Genomic DNA, 18,397 nt, shown 5'->3' with positions numbered 1-18,397 from the left:
AATATTTTAGCTTAATAATTTTGATGCTCCAAAAAGCACATAAAGTAAGCATAAAAGTAATCCATAAGGGTCCTGTAGTTAAATACATATCTTCTGAAGTGATATGATAGGTGTGCGTGAGAAACAGTTCAATATTTGTAATTTTTTGCTAGACAGCAGGGGGCGATATGCAGAGAATGTGAATCACCAAAAACACAAGAAGAAGAATGTGAAAGTGATCTGTTTCTCTTTTTCTCATCCACACCTATCACATCACTTCTGAAGATACTGGTTTAACCACTGGAGTCTTATGGATTACTTTTATGCTGACTTATGTTTGTTTGTTTAGCTTTAAAATGTTGCCACCCATTCACTTGCATTGTATGGACCTACAGAGCTGAGAAATTCTTCTAAAAATCTTCATTTGAGTTCAGCAGATGAAAGAAAGTCACACACATCTGGGGTGGCATGAGGGTGATTAAATAATGAGAATTTAAATGTTTGGGATAACTATATCTTTAAGGGCTCTTGTCAGATCTGGATGAATTTGTCAATAAGAGAGGTTTGGAAACATTTCTAGTAATTATTATGGTGAAAACATGAAAATGTCCCACAAGGACATTATATATAATGCTGAAAGATAAACCAAAGCAAGATAGTTACAGTTTTCAGTGTTGTAAGTATTTAGATCATTAGTTCTGTACAGCAGTACCACCACTCTCTAAATGCAGAGTACTCAGCCTGTGTAGGATACAAACCCCAGTCACAGAACACTCGCTGTGTCTGAAACTGCCCCCTATCCACTATATAGTGCACTATTTCGAGTGTCCACCATTTTGTAGGATTGTCTGAATTCTGAGTGAGCCACTCCTTCCTTACTTTCATTATTACCCACAATGCACTCCAATTTCGAGCATACATTTGATGTACACTCACATCGGTTAATTGCCCACAATCCACCATGGGGAAGACATACGAGCTGGGAGTTTACTGCTTCCTTCACTCCTGCAATGTTTTCTTTCATGCTGAATGTATTAAATGACTTTTTGACAAATTATTACTTGATTAAAATAAAATAACATATAGAGAGACAAAACATACAGATACATTTTAAAACGTACTCTAGTATATGATCAGATGTGTTTACTCTTTATATTAACACACAATATATATAAAAACTGACAAACAGAATGAAGATTTATTGTATTAATATATTATTTAATAAGAATAACAAGTAAGGCCCAAGTATTTTAAAAGTTCGTATGTGATGTTGTTTCTGTGACAGCCCCAGAGATCCGACCCTTTGTGTATACGTCAGCGTCCGAATTCACTCACTCATTTCGTTCACTCGCTGCTGAGATATAGTGCACTCACTGCCATTCACTATATAGGAAATAGTTAATGAGTGAACGAATGCGGACACAGCCACTCTCTTCGCCATACGATCGCCTCGCGCCCGCACATCTCACACTAACACGCCCCACGCACCTCGCTGTGCAGGCGCAGAAACGCTGTTTGTTTTCGCTCCAGTTGTCAATCACGTGAACAGCAGTGCCAAGACATTTATTTACAGTTACCCTGGATGTTTACATGGATTTATAGTTAATCCGCCTGAAGTAGCTGCGATAGTTTCCAGTACCCCCGCGAGGGCGTGGAGTAAAATGCGTAAATAAAAATATGGAGTCAAATCCATGCCACACATATTTGCAAAAAAATAAAGTATTGCAAAAGAAAATAAAGTTTTGCAAAAGAAAAAGAAAGTATTGAGCAAAACAAAATGTTTTATGCAAACAAAAATAAAGTATCACAAAAGAAAAATAAAGTACCAGAGGAAAAATAACGTTTTGCAAACAAAAATATAGAATTGCAAAATATAAATAAAATATAGCAAAAATAAAGATATAATTAATTGCAAAAATCAATGACTGTTGTGAAAGAAACTTAAGAACAGATTTTTATCAGCAATGATTTTGCCACATATCTTTTCCTTTGCGATACCTACTAATTCTTCTGCAACGCTCCTTTTAATTTTCCATCAAGTGTGAGCTTGTGATACCATTTTCCCTTTGCGCTTCATTTTTTTGTGCGTTTCACTTTATGGCACTGTTTTGACTTGAGGGTGGAGTCAGGGGATTGGGGCGTGTACAATGGGCTCAGGGATGCCTCTCTGGAAATTACGTAATTAGCTTGAAACATGGATCAGATCACAACAGATTAAGTCATCACGGCCGAGCAGAGGCATGCGGGTGGATCTCAGGTATGTAAAGTTGATTGTTTCCTTTTATTTAACTAGCATTAAATGTGTATTAACAGCGTTTGCTTCAGATAAAGAAGTTAGAGATCAGTTAAAGCGGTGGATTTATTAGCCATACTCGCTAACGTTAGCCAGCAGCTTTGGATAATGTTAGAATTAATAGTGCTAACAGATAATTGACAATCGTGAGAGGATCCTCTGATGTCAAACAACAAATACTCTGTCAAGAAGTAATTTGTATTTGTATAGCAGCTATACAGATAGTAATAGTATAACAAATTAAGATGTATATATTTCCATAATATCTTGTAGTGAAGAAGATCATACAAACCTTATTTAGCGTTTTGTATATTTCATAACAAACTGAATTCAAAACTGTTATTTTGTAGGGCAGTGGGCACAATGACGCCATCAGTACTGTGAACTGTGAAAGATGATAATGGAGACTGCTCTCCAAACTGCAGTATGCAATGAGTTGCCAACCATTGGATTTAGACTACTTTCAGTTTGTATGCAACCATGAGCTTCTTTTCATTACCTCTATGTATAATCAAATTACAGTCCCAGAAGAACTGCTTAATGAACTCTCAACCTTAAAAAACACAGTGGAGAGGCATATCGCAAATAACAGTGCACCTATAACTGCCCTTGAAGTGCAATATGGAGTAAAGGGACCTCCAAAGTTTATTAGAGCATCTTCAAAAACTAGTGAATATGCAGCTGTCTGTTCCATGTATTGCCCAGCTCTTGGTGTGTCAAAAAGGACTATCAATTGTCGTCTCAATGAGTATGGCATTTGTAAAAGACACCTACTCTAAGATCACAAATGAGGAGCTTGACAACTTAGTTCGGTAAAGGTTGAAAGTCCACACCTAGGGCATAGAATGATGAAAGGATGGTTGCAAGCACTGGGTCACCGTCTGCCATGGACAAGAGTATGGGATTCCATGCATCGAGTGGACTCTGCTGGAGTACTTGCAAGAATGACACAGATGAGATGTATAGTCAGAAGGACTTATTCTGTGCGGGACCCCCTTCATGTTGTTCACATAGACACAAACCACAAGCTTATAAGGTATGTCATATTGTAAAGTATACCGTACATCAAGCCAATAAAACAAAAATTTTTTTTTTTTACCCTGTAGCCTTAACAACTACCTGTTTCTGTTGAAGTATGTTTGTGCTTTTCTCTCTCTACTAACATATATATGTAAACTGTTAATAACTAATGTTATCTTTTAACAGGTATGGCCTTGTGATTTTCGGTGCCATTGACGGCTACTCCATAAAAGGTATTTTTCTAATTCTTCTCTTCACTATGTTTTGTTTGCCTTGAAAAATACATACAAATTTACTGATGGGATACATAAATATAACATTAGATCATTTCCCTCAGATCATGTACCTTGGGGCTGCTACAGATAATAAAGCAGCAACTGCCCATATTTTTTTCCTTCAGACAGTGGAGAAACGTGTTTCCATTAAGGTAAGACAGTTTGTATTTTTCAAAAGTTTTTGTTTAAATGGATAAACATTGTTTGTCCATCTTGTGTATGATATGTGTTTCATTAAAGGAAAAGTTCATCACAAAATGTAAATTGCCTTCAATTCTTTGTTGTTCCAAACCTGTCTGACTTGATTTCTTACTTAAAACGCAAAATATGATTTTATTTTATTTTATGAAAAATAGTTAATAGTAATTGAGGCTTGTCAGGGAATAAAATCATATATGTTTGGAACATCATGAGGATGAAAAAAATGTTCCCATACTTCCATATTTTTCTATAAACTGTTTGAAAGCATTAGGTGTCTTCAAAAACATGACCAAAAAGAAATGGACATTGACAATGCTTATTAGACTGTTGGGTCTCTTTTCTAAAACAGCTATGCCCTTTTTAATTACTCATGCATTTAGAGACCAAGGAGTAGAAGATGTGGAGATCGCTAGGTGCATGTTTTCCTTGCGAGGCTGTGGGAGGGGAAGTTACATGTCAGGAAAATGCGTGCATAACCAGCGGTAAGCATCAAGATGAATTAAATAGTCAAACCTAGACCTAAATGTATGAGCATTCTAATTTTAAGGGTGACTGTTTGTAATCAACATTTATGCAACAAGGTGCCGGGTTAATCAAATTATTACACATAGTTTTGCCTGCATTTCTCAGCAATGAACGCTTTTGGCACAACATGGATGGCAGCTACAAACATTTTCTATGATGTCTTACACACTCTTGAGGAGGAAGGGTTACTTGATCCAACCAACAGCCTGCACCTATTTTGTTGTCATTATGTGTTCCTGCCTCGCCTCCAGGCCAACCTTGAATCCTTCACTTTTGGTTGGAATATCCATCCTCTCTGCACAGAGGGCAATCTGAGCCCCAACCAAATGTGGGAAATTGGGCTCATTCAAAACCCTGTCACTCCACCAGAATCTGAGGTATTGCGCATAGTTTATAAATTAATTTGTTCTGTGCAGTTTCATTTATAACATTTTCACCTAATGTATTGCACCAATAAAACATAACATGTCCATAAACTATTATCAACTTTTCACAGAATGTGCAAGACGAAGACTCTGACACAGCCAGTCCAGACCAGCCATCCAGAGGAATTGTAGTTCCTCCAGTTGAATGCCATTTGACTGAAGAACTTATGGCCCAGCTTCAAACTGTTACTGATCCAACCTCACAATCTCAGAACTATGGGAGGGACAAATATTTAGCAGTACTAAATGTTGTGCTCCTTCCTTAATTGACAGAGTATAATCATGCACTTTACAATGAATCATGACCAAATCACTCCATAGGCAGGAAATTTACTCCCAATACATTCAGATTTTGTAAAATAAAATAAAAAAAGAATAATAAATAAAAACTTTTGATGAATAAAATCATAATTTATTTGTATGTTTTTTTCTGCTAACATGTACACAGTCAGTAGGATACAATTCTAAAATTTAGTAGCATTGCTTATATTTTAAACTCTGTTGAATCCAGTGTCAAAATGGATGGCTTGCAACATGACTATTTTGAATGCCTACAGCACACATGGACAACTATAATTCAATGTAATTTTTCTGGCACAGGCACTTACAACTGGGAAGCAAATCTTGTGCTCTGGCATCCTCTGCATGCACTCGTGGTCAAAATTCAAAGAGATTTTGAATTCCCTAAGTTCTGACATAAGAAGAGGCTTGTGTCCCTGGCCGGTAAGCCAGGGACACAACAGTTAGGGGCAGGGTGTCTCCATCAGGGTTATCCTCTACAAGCAAGAGAACAATTTGTCATCTCTTCCTCTCACTTATTCAAAAGTGGTTCAACAATATAGCTGACCATTAACATTTTAATAAATTATTAAAACTAAGTGGATGTGTAGAAAGTTTGTATGACAGTTGTTATTGTTAATTTCTTTTGCTCACTGTGATGTCACATTTAATTTTTTGACAAAATTTGTCTTATCTTAAATCATCTATAGAAGATCAGCAACTATTTCCTAGAAACTTAAAATCATGTCATACATACCAGCGCTTTAAATTTCCTGAAGAAAATTTTGTAGGAAGTTGATGATGGCTGTTTCACGGGTCTCTTGTACTGTTTCTTTCTCCGATAGTTCAGGAAGAATGCTCTGCATGATAAAATCTGCATCAGCATGTGGGATGACACAACAAATATGCATTTTCAGGTACTGAGAGCAACATTAATAAAGATGTTTATCTCTTGTACTTTATGAAATAAGCAATAACTTCCATGTTCAATTATAAAAAGAAAAAAAGTTGATACTAATTCATCAAATGATAATACTAATTCAACAAATATGCTCTGTAATAATTAGTAGAGGACAGTGCCACAGAATTTTTGACATTTAATCTTTAACCCAGTAAATAATACTCTTCCCATTCAGTGCTCAGAGCAATTCCACAAACCAATTCTACAGTTAAATACAGATGGGGTCTCAATGAATAAAACATATTTTTACTATGAATGATACCTTATCGTCATCATCGTCCACTGCACTGGGGACAAAGAAATGTTGGCACAAGCTGTCCACAAAATTGTACACTTGAAGACCTTTTCGGACTTACTTCAACACTGGGATCAGATGCAGAATATGCATGCAGCACAACAGATCTGGAATAGACATACATTTTTAATAAAAATCAGGTATAAAATACACCAATCAGCCATAACATGGTGTTGTTGGCCCTGTTCGGAGTAAATTCTAGAAACTGTTATGTGTGAAAATCCCAGGAGATCAGCAGTTATAGACGGGCTCAAACCAGCCTGTTGGGCACCAAGAATCATGGTCCAAATCACTGAGATCACATTTTTTCTCCATTCTGATGGTTAATGTGAACATTAACTGAAGCTCCTGATCCATATCTGCATGATTTTATGCTCTGCACTGCTGCCACATGATTGGCTGATTACAGTAGATAATCGCATGGATGATTGTTGGTGCCAGACGGGCTGGTTTGAGTATTTCTGTAACTGCTGATCTCCTGGGATTTTCACGCACAACTGTCTCTAGAATTTACTCAGAATGGTGCCAAAAACAAAAAACATCCAGTGAGCGGCAGTTCTGTGGATGGAAATGCCTTGTTGATGAGAGAGGTCAACAGAGAATGGCCAGACTATTTGAACTGACAAAGTCTACGGTAATTCAGAAAAACACTCTGTACAATTGTGGTGAGAAGAATAGCATCTCAGAATGCTAATCTGAGATGCGGGCTGACGGTGTTTTGGCGGCACGAGGGGGACCTACACAATATTAGGCAGGTGGTTTTAATGTTGTGACTGATGAATATGGTATGTAGCCACAACAGAAAGAGAGTGCAAGTTAAAAGTAAGGTTGTTATATCCACTCCTCACAATATACTATTTTTACAATGTCAATGAAAATCTGTAGATGTTTTTAAGACTGAATATCTAGATATTAGAATATCTAATATGAATATTTAATATTAGAATATCTGCTTTCTCCACTTTTGAATAACAGCACATTGCTTTTTGTCTCATTTCAATGCCTTCGATGAAATATACATTCGATATTTACTTTATCAGCAACAACATTAAAAACCACCTGCCTATTACTGTCTACGTTCCCCTCATGCTGCCGAAACAGCGCCAGCCTGCATCTCAGAATAGCAGAAATTGATATGAAATAATAGAGAAGATAACTTACCTGTAAGAAATTCCTTTTGAATGGCACCTGTATCAACATCTGCTTCCCCCAAAAATGTTACACGCAAAGTGTTGCCAGGAGTTCCTCTCTTTTGGCGCTGCCACTGTACCATAGCTCTTTGAAAGAAGTCTATGTGAGACACGCAAATCTTGAAATCCTTGCTGTCTACAACAACATCAAATGCAGTTCATCATCTGGACAATTTATAGGTCATAAATTCTATTAAAAAAAAATTCCCTTCCTTTTCCACCAATTCCCAGTGCGCTTTTAAGTCCTCGTGGTCGCGTAGTGATTCGCCTCAATCCGGGTGGCAGATCTGCGTCTGAGACCATCAATCTTATCACGTGGCTTGTTGAGCGCGTTGCCACGGAGACGTAGCGCGTGTGGAGGCTTCACGCCATCCACCGCGGAATCCGCGCTCAACTCACCACGCGCCCCACCTAGAACGAACCATATTATAGCGACCACAAGGAGGTTACCCCATGTGACTCTACCCTCCCTAGCAACCGGGCCAATTTGGTTGCTTAGGAGACCTGGCTGGAGTCACTCAGCATGCCCTGTGATTCGAACTAGCCAACTCCAGGGGTGGTGGCCAGCTTATATTACCACTAAGCTACTCAGGCCCCATACGTTCTATATTCTTAAAGGAATAGTACACCCAAAAATGAAAATTCTGTCATCATTTACTCACCCTCATGTCCTTCCAAACCTGTAAACTTTCTTTCTTCTGTGGAACACAAAAGAAGATATTTTGAGAAATGTCTGTTTTTTTTTTTTTTTTTTTTGTTTTTTTGTTTGTTTGTTTTTGCCATACAATGGAAGTCAATAGGCACCAATGTTGCTTGGTTACCAACATTCTTTAAAATATCTTCTTTTGTGTTTCAATAATAATAACCAGGACTTTCTACCCATATCCTAATATCCCTTCCCTGTGCAATGCTATAAAGGAGTCAGTTCTAATGTATACACATGTCAGCTTAGGGATGTCAAGAGAAAGGTTCAATTCTAACCCTGTGTCTATAACACCACTCAAGATATCACTTGTACATTTGCACTAAACATGTTGTGTTTAGCTCTTCACGAGCTGGGGTCTGGTTTGGATGACAATACAGTGCACCTGGGGCCTTATAAAGCAGCCAACCTCCAGTAAGTGGTCTCATTTTGGGAAATTCAGCTTCAAGTAGCTTGCATAACTACAGAAAACATGAAACAGAACAAAGGTTCACAAACAAGGGCACAAAATGCATAAAACTAAATGCAGACAAAGCAATGGTTACATAAATGCATGACAAATATAAAACAATCATCGTTATGGATCTGAAACATTAGTGAATACATTAATAAAAATTAAAAACTCAATTAAATTAAATGAATGCAACATTACAAAGCATAATATAAACAGGCTATTCAGAAATATTGTTCTTAATGATCTTATTGCAGTTTTATCATCAATCAATTTTTTTATTTAAATCATCATTTGAAAGAGTAAAAAAACAAAACAAAACACAAGCCTTTCCAAACGTCAAATTTTGTTATCCCCAATTTGGAATGCCCAATGCGCTCTAAATCCTCGTGGAGGATGAATCTCAGTTGCCTCCACATCTGAGACCGTAAATCCGTTGCTTGTTGAGTGCATTACCGCGGAGACTTAGCGCGTGTCTTCACGCTATTCTCTGCGACATCCACGCACAACTCACCACGCGCCCTACCGAGAGCAAACCACATTATAGCGACCACGAGGAGGTTACCCCATGTGACTCTACCCTCCCTAGCAACCGGGCCAATTTGGCAATTTAGGAGACCTGGCTGGAGTCACTCAGCATGCCCTGGATTTGAACTTGTGACTACAGGGGTGGTAGTCAGCGTCTTTACTCGCTGAGTTACCCCTATACTTCAAATTGCTAACCTAGGGTCATTTATAACCAAGGGGATTCAGGTTTCATGCTGCATATTAACAAAACCAGGGTTAATACTACTATTAGCATATTTATAAGGTCAAAATCACTGATTATATAAATACAGCTTGTGATGGGCACACAACCACTTTTAACAACTGCTTATCAGTGGAACTGCTCATCTATGGAAATGTCACCAAGTTATTCTGCATTTCTCTTTCCTTCCTTTACAACGAAAACACATGTAAAACTTTTTCTTTACAGTTTGCCTCAGACTATGACTATGTGCATAATTTCCCATAAACATAAGTTTGTTCAAAGTGTATGAGTATGTAATGAAGCAAGCACTGGGCTTTACATGAATGATTGTCGATAACCACAAAAAGTTATTTCAACTCTTCCCTTTATTTCTTTAAAAAAAAATTAGCAAAAATGGAGGTTACAGTGAGGCACTTACAATGGAAGTGAATGTGGCAAATTTTTGGAGGGTTTAAAAGCAGATATTTTAAGCTTTTAATTTCATAAAAGCACTTACATTGCTTAGTCTTTTAAAACTTGTGTATTATTTAAGTTTTAAAGTTTATTAAATTGTACAGTAATTTTAGGGTTTGTTGACATTACATCGTCATGGCAACAAAGTTGTAAAATTGGGCACAACTTCACAGAAAAGTTAAGTGATTTTATCACACTAAAATCATGTTTACACGAATATCCATTTTGTCTTGTGTTTATACTTTTGAATCAGTGAGTAAGTGCCTTACTGTACCCCAGAATTTTTCATTTTGAAAGAAAATAATAGATGAGTCAAAATGCATTTCAAATTTTCAAACAAATGATGTTGATTCAGCTTAACTTGTTTTAAAACCGGAATATTCTTTTAATAAAGATGTCAACGCAATGTTAATTGCAGTGTGAACAGTACTAATGCTGCTTTGTTATCAGATGGCACTGACATAAATTTACATTTGTACTGTAAAAATGTACTCTCTTCAGAATGGTTCATGTTGGAAGAAATTGTAATAGTTTTCCCAGTCCTGCCTGGAGTAACTCCAACTCTTTGTATGGTGAAGGTGAGGTGTCAGTGTTTTTGTTCATGAGGTATATGTTAACAGAAAATGGCTTCCAAGGTGTCACTTTCTGATTTATTTGAGGGTTTGCAATTTTATTTTTTGCCTTTTTTAAACATCCCGGGAAACGATCTACAAACAATAAAAGAACATCACTTATAAAGTTATCTGTGCAAAAGCTAAACAAATTTAACAGTTTGATAAAGATTAGGTGCTGATAACTTGGCCATATCCTTTTCTATTCAAGGCTGAGAAACAGCAGGAGAAGGCTGCTGTTGTTGTTGCTGCTGCTGACCCTGAGCTGAGGCTTTGGGTCAGAACACTAATAAGATTCTATGCTGCCGTTATGACATCTGGATATTCTCTCTGATAAATGTGACATGGCAAAATAATTACATTACAGTGAGAATAATAAGAACTTTAGAAGCTGTATAACGCAGAGTTAAGAAAATAGGGGATGTGAACCTTTTAAAAAAAAACTTGTTTTGAAATATAAAAAGACAGAAAACATGAACGTTTGTTCTATCAGGAAGACTTCAGAGAAATTTAAGATGACATTTATTTGATGAATATAAAACAGAATTGTAATGTCTCTTTTTGGCGTAAGCCCCGTCTGGCGGTCCGTAGAAGTTGTACTCCGAACCGTCATATCCTGCCGGAGATAGGAGGCAGGGGTGAAGAGCCTACCCCCGTGCAGGACGGGACTCAGCTGGTGGTGGTGGGGTGGTGGAGGTTGCCGTGTTAGCACACTGAAACAGCAATGTGATAGATTGTGAGCAAACTTATAAAGCAATGGCTTACATGTGATTGGCTAGGAGTTACCTAGCTAATGGTGCGATGATGTACAGTTGCTAGTCTTCCCGCTAGAACTACGCTGCGCTTACATTTACGATCGTTTTACTTTTTATTTGTAATCTATTTATAGTCTACTTCAACAGTGATAATGTAACATCTATTTATTTATATTTTGCTTAATATGGAGTTTATAAAATATTAGAAGCCAACATACAGTTGTGCTCAAAAGTTTGCATACCCTTGGAGAATTGGTAATATATGTACCATTTTTAAAGAAAACACGAGTGAGCAGGCAAAACACATTTCTTTATTTCTTATGGGATTCATATTCAACTGTAGGTTATAACAGAATGGCACAATCATAAAACAAAACATGGCAACAAAGAAAAAATGAAATGACCCCTGTTCAAAAGTCTGCATATCCTTAGTTCTTAATACTGTGTATTGCCCCCTTTAGCATCAATGACAGCGTGCAGTCTTTTGTAATAGTTGTCTATGAGGCACCAAATTCTTGCAGGTAGTATAGCTGCCCATTCGTCTTGGCAAAATGCCTCCAGGTCATGCAAAGTCTTTGGACGTCTTGCATGAACCTCATGTTTGAGATCTCCCCAGAGTGGCTCGATGATATTGAGGTCAGGAGACTGTGATGGCCACTCCAGAACCTTCACCTTTTTCTGCTGTAACCACTGGAGGGTCAACTTGGCCTTGTGCTTAGGGTCATTGTCATACTGGATAGTCCAAGAGCGTCCCATGCGCAGCTTTCGTGCAGAAGAAAGCAAATTGTCTGCCAGTATTTTCTGATAACATGCTGCATTCATCTTGCCATCAATTTTCACAAGATTCCCCGTGCCTTTAGAGCTCACACACCCCCAAAATATCAGTGAGCCACCACCATGCTTCACAGTGGGGATGGTATTCTTTTCACTATAGGCCTTGCTGACACCTCTCCAAACATAGCGCTTATGGTTGTGACCATAAAGCTCTATTTTGGTCTCGTCACTCCAAATTACAGTGTGCCAGAAGCTGTGAGGAGTGTCAAGGTGTTGTCGGGCATATTGTAACTGGGCATTTTTGTGGCATTGGCACAGTAAAGGCTTCTTTCTGGCAACTCGACCATGCAGCTCATTTTTGTTCAAGTATCGTCGTATTGTGCTCCTTGAAACAACCACACCGTCTTTTTCCAGAGCAGCCTGTATTTCTCCTGAGGTTACCTGTGGGTTTTTCTTTGTATCCCGAACAATTCTTCTGGCAGTTGTGGCTGAAATCTTTCTTGGTCTACCTGACCTTGGCTTGGTATTAAGAGATCCCCGAATTTTCCACTTTTTAATAAGTGATTGAATAGTACTGACTGGCATTTTCAAGGCTTTGGATATCTTTTTATATCCTTTTGCATCTTTATAAAGTTTCATTACCTTGTTACGCAGGTCTTTTGACAGTTCATTTCTGCTCCCCATGGCTCAGTATCTAGCCTGCTCAGTGCATCCACGTGAGAGCTAACAAACTCATTGACTATTTATACACAGACACTAATTGCAATTTAAAAAGCCACAGGTGTGGGAAATTAAATAAACTTTAATTGCCATTTAAACCTGTACGTGTCACCTTGTGTATCTGTAACAAGGCCAAACATTCAAGGGTATGTCAACTTTTGATCAGGGCCATTTGGGTGATTTCTTTTATCATTATGATTTAAAAAGGAGCCAAACAACTATGTGATGATAAATGGCTTCATGTGATCACTATACTTAAATAAAAGATGGTTTGCATGATCAGTCATATTTTCAAAATCAGTGCCAAAATTTCACAATTTCTGCCAGGTTATGCAAACTTTTGAGCACAACTGTACTATGGTATAGGCAATAATAATTATCATTTATAAAGTAAACTAAAGTAAAGAATTCATCAATAATCCAATCAAGTGAGAGAAATATTTCAGAGAGTATGGCTAATAAATCCATCACTTTAACTGATCTCTAACTTCTTTATCTGAAGCAGACACTGTTAATACACATTTAATGCTAGTTAAATAAAAGGAAACAATCAACTTTACATACCTGAGATCCACCCGCATGCCTCTGCTCGGCCGTGATGACTTAATCTGTAGTGATCTGATCCATGTTTCAAGCTAATTACGTAATTTCCAGAGAGGCATCCCTGAGCCCATTGTACACGCCCCAATCCCCTGACTCCACCCTCAAGTCAAAACAGTGCCATAAAGTGAAACGCACAAAAAAATGAAGCGCAAAGGGAAAATGGTATCACACTTGATGGAAAATTAAAAGGAGCGTTGCAGAAGAATTAGTAGGTATCGCAAAGGAAAAGATATGTGGCAAAATCATTGCTGATAAAAATCTGTTCTTAAGTTTCTTTCACAACAGTCATTGATTTTTGCAATTAATTATATCTTTATTTTTGCTATATTTTATTTATATTTTGCAATTCTTTATTTTTGTTTGCAAAACTTTTTTTCTCGATATTTTATTCTTATTTTGTGATACTTTATTTTTGTTTGCATAAAACATTTTGTTTTGCTCAATACTTTATATTTTTGCAAATATATGTGGCATGGATTTGATTCCATACCTGCTTGTGACATGCGGGACGCGGGACAAAGCGCACTGATATATTGCTGCACTGATTTAAAAATGTACACTTAAAAACTGATGTCATAAGAGCCCAGTTACATTATCACCCTGAAAATTACCATCACATTTACACAGAAAAGCCCATGTTAGCATTAGAGCCAAAACATACCTCAGTGTGCTGCCTTAATTTGGAGCTGTGATTTTAATCTTGAAATATCAGCTTGTCTTGGTGTTAAATGAAGGCATTGCATGACGAAACTATTCTTTTTTTCACTGTGCGGAGTGAAGAAAGTGTTTCACTTTGAAGAGTTTGATGCTGCAGCACTGATTGAGTGACAGTCTGTGACAGCGGCTCAGTGCGTGCAGCTGTGTGAACTTCCGCTCTTATAAAAGTCCCATTCAATAATCTCTCAATAAATTACACATTAATTACAATTAAACCCAGTAATGTAACGACAGGAACGCCACCCATTGTAACGAAGTAAAAGTAAAAAAATGTAATTAGAAATTTACTTGAGAGTAAGAAGTACCCACTTTTAAACCTACTCTAAAAGTACAAATGTTTTCCAAAAAGTTACTCAAGTTAGTGGCGATTTTAGGGGGTGGCCTGTGGTAGCCTGGGCCACCCCTGAAATCTCATTGGCCACCCTGTGGCCACCCCAGAACTGATTGGTAGTTCATCATGTTCATCAACACAAGAACGAAGAACCAATAGAAACACCTGTCAATCAAAGATGACATCGCAGGTCATTTGTTGATTTAGAGCCACACTGACCCAGGGTCAGTTTTATATTTCTGACAATTATAGTAGTGGTGGGACTGAAGCTGTGTGAGCTGATCTTTGATCAGTGGGGGGAGGGGTAGGCCGCGGGTGGCCAGGCAGGTGCCGCAGGTCGCGGGCAGCGGGTGTCAGGTCTGGAGTATAATGGTCGGTCAGAAGCACGAAGCTGACACGAGCTAGCATCTTCCTCCAACTTCCAATGAGTTGACGACGTTGATTTGTGGTCGAAAAGAAAGCTGTTATTTGAGAGGTATGTTCATCTAATCTAACGTTTAATTTATCCCGAATTTCCATGTGAATGTGAAAACATTTTTTCATTGTTACAGTAGCTAGGTTAAAGAGTAAGCTAGACCCTACACCACATTCAGCATATTATCTTTATATTGACATGAAATATGAAATGCCATATTTTCTGATTTAATGACGGAGGTGTGTAAAGCGTTTTACAGATGTATATGTTCAATAGCTAAAGTTATATATATGGCCAACCTCTGTGTGAAATGGAAGGGTTTGTGCTGTGACTGTACTTTAAATCTTTACATGAGTTATTTATGAGCTCTTTATGTGTATTATTGGTCAGTCAGACCAATAAAATCGTCAAAGTTTTTATACCTTATTTGACATTTTAAATATGCAGAGGCATGGCAAATTGCACTTAAATGCCGCAAATGATTTGACTATTTTATTTGGTAATATTCAAAGTAATTGAAGCTATCAGAACATGTGGAAAATAAACCTGAGTAGACACTGTAAATAGAGTTTTGTTTTTACTGTATACAGAGCTCAATCTGCAATTTTGGGGTTTCCAGACAGACACCTATAAGCCCTCGTAGCCAATTTCACACACTGATTTGTACCCAATTTAACAATATTTCTGCTGGACAGTGCAGCTATAGCTAATAAATGAATGAATAATTGATTGAATGATTGATTGATTGAATTGCGCCTCAATCAGTTATCACCTGTACTTGTATCTTTTTATGATTATACACTATACCTGATGTTATACGCAGATTAATTCTCTACAATGAGAATAGCTCTTAAAAATGTGACTGACTTTTCCTAAACAATTACTGATTTAAAAATGGATGTTATGTTAAAATAACCAAAGATTCCCAGAAACTGTAATAGGTTGAAATAGAACAGGAATAGAAAACTGTCAAATGTCAAAACAACAGTCTGATATTGAATACAAACAATTCAGTGAATACTAACATGAGTTTAAGAATTAATTTATTCTACATGTGTAGATGTTGAAGCAAAGCAATGCGATATTTACACATTTTGATCATGTGCCATTCATAAAGGTTCTCCCGGTATCGCCACCCCACACTAGGTCTGTGCCCCATCTTGGCCACCCCAGTAAAAATGTCCTGGATACGCCACTGACTCAAGTAAATGTAACAGAGTAAATGTAGCGCGTTACTACCCACCTCTGCTGATAAGTCTTTTCGTTTTTTGGGCTTCAGTGTCCACCGTTTCAGGGGCTGACGAATCCATGATGATTGTTTTGGGCAATGAAGTTTTCATTCTCTTCTGTTCGAACATTAAACTTTGCCCCAGAACTTATAATTCACTGTACGTCTGTCCAAAAGGTCAACACATTCTATTGCAACTGTGACTTGCGTACTTTATAAGATTTGTAAGAAATACCCGAAAAGTTAGTGTAAGTACTAACAAATCCGTCTGCTCATGCCGCCATCTTGTTCAGACCCCTCCAACCACTGATATATAAAATATGGAACTGGATTTCTCATGACGTCATAACAGTGAAGCCACTGCGCTGCCATATTGATATGCCCAAATATTCCAATGTCCCTATTGACTTAAAAGGAGATCATCTCATTTCAGTGAGTAAACATTAGTCATTCAATCACCGATTTTATATCTGAAATCTGCATGTACATCCCCACAACGCAAACGTCCTATACATGTAATTATTTATTTATTTAAATGTTGCACCCCCGAAAAGACTCATTCGACAGAGGTATTTCTTCTTTTTGTTCAACTTTAATGACCCAGTTCAATACAACACGTGTGGTGTGCTCTCACTTCTTTCCAACAACTCTGCACTGTAGTAAAGAAGTGTTCTTTTTTCTATTAACTAGAGCTTCTTAAAGGGGCATTAACATAGAACAACTGATCGAGTGATTTGATACAAAATACTTTAGAAAATGAAATAAATGACTGATACAACTATGAAAATTAAATTGTGACCGCATAATAGTAGAATGCACATTTGAAATCAGTGTTAGAATTTAGTGGGCGCTACACCCTCCCCCACTAAAAAAATAAGTACAACATTTTACCATAAACATTTTTAAGCTTCAGTCTCTCTCTGAAACTATAAAAATGAAGATTAAACACTTAAACACATATGACACATGTGCATTTACGCTACAAGTTTTGACATATCACTTTCTGACAACAGCATTTACTGGATGTATAATTTCAGTTCTACTCTTCTTGTAGTGGTGTATAGATGTATAAAATGGTACATTGGTGGTGCCCCCAAGCCCCATACGTCAAAAATGGACAACTACCAATCGACCATACCAGCTGTACTTTTACAATATCAATGTTTTAAGTTCTAGGAATATTTCTATTACAGAAGGCTTTTGTCGAGCATTCTCCACTTCTACCAATAAACAAATTTTCTCTTTAGATGTGTACTCTTGTGTATTTTTTTTCCAGAAACAATTCAAAGTCAGTTTTACTTGTTCAAAGTCTCCAGTAAGTATGAACTTAGTGAGTATCAATTTTCTGAACACTCTTTTTAACTCATTGAACCAAAACAATTTCCTTTATAGACAGGGTTGGGGAGTAACAGAATACATGTAATTACGTATTTAAAATACAAAATATAAGTAACTGTATTCCACTACAGTTACAATTTAAATCATTGGTAATTAGAATAGCGTTACATTCAAAAAGTATTTTGATTACTGAAGAGATTACTTTGCATTTTATTGCCATTTGTTTCATTTAATATTTAGTCCTTTCAGATGGAAAACATTTATACATATATATGATGCAATCCAAAGTGCATTTGAACAGCGGTGAAACACTTTCTTATGATGCGTTACATTCATACGAGCAGACAGAGAAGTAAGTTTGAAGTAAGTTTGGAGCAGAAGAAATAGAAACAAACCTTGTGTAAAGATAAAATGATATTTCTAGCCATTTTACATGCACAATCATATTTTTTTATCAAGAAAATTCACGTTGGATCATAATTTCTTTTACTCTAGTAAGACCTTTGATATTAGGGTAAAAATCATATTCTTGATAATAATTTTTGAATTGTTTTCCTGTAAAAATATATAAAAATCCTTAAAACAAGATCAGTTTGATTTATCTCGTTTTAGAAACAACACTGCATAAGATATTTAGGTTTTTCAGAGAATGTATTTTTAACATGTGTATTTTGTCTTACTGTACTGGCAGAGTTTTTATAGTCAAAACAAGTGAAAAAATCTGCAAGTGCTGAAGAAGTAATCCAAAGTATTTAGAATACGTTACTGACCTTGAGTAATCTAACGGAATACGTTACAAATTATATTTTACAGCATGTATTCTGTAATCTGTAGTGGAATACACTTCAAATGTAAACCCTCCGAACCCTGTTTATAGATGCTGCTCCTACTGTATCCATCAGCACTATTTGTTTGCAACAACATTATTTCAATGCTCTGTAAGTAGGCTTTCCTAGTTCATCATATGTGTAAATAGCTTTTGGTTGATGAACTCTGACAGAACATCTGATCAACTCTGATTCTCCTTGGCTTTCATTTTCAATTTCACTTTCTGTTTCAACAGCTTGACCGTCAAACTCACTTTGCTCTCTTTGTTCATCCTCC

General features: G+C 37.0%; 1 long non-coding RNA gene across 1 annotated transcript; it reads right to left on the bottom strand.

Annotated features, from left to right (window-relative positions):
* Nucleotides 1–5,183: 5,183 nt before the first annotated feature.
* LOC127414145 (uncharacterized) lies at nt 5,184–8,875 on the bottom strand. Its single transcript, XR_007892746.1, has 4 exons — nt 7,415–8,875; nt 6,221–6,360; nt 5,755–5,871; nt 5,184–5,494 (listed from the first exon to the last, which is right to left on the bottom strand). It is a non-coding gene; the product is annotated as an uncharacterized LOC127414145 (long non-coding RNA).
* Between the last annotated feature and the right edge of the window lie 9,522 nt (nt 8,876–18,397).

This window comes from Myxocyprinus asiaticus, chromosome 23 (genome assembly GCF_019703515.2).
Source record: "Myxocyprinus asiaticus isolate MX2 ecotype Aquarium Trade chromosome 23, UBuf_Myxa_2, whole genome shotgun sequence".
Classification (NCBI taxonomy): Eukaryota; Metazoa; Chordata; class Actinopteri; order Cypriniformes; family Catostomidae; genus Myxocyprinus; species Myxocyprinus asiaticus.
This window is presented reverse-complemented; position numbering and strand designations above follow the sequence as displayed.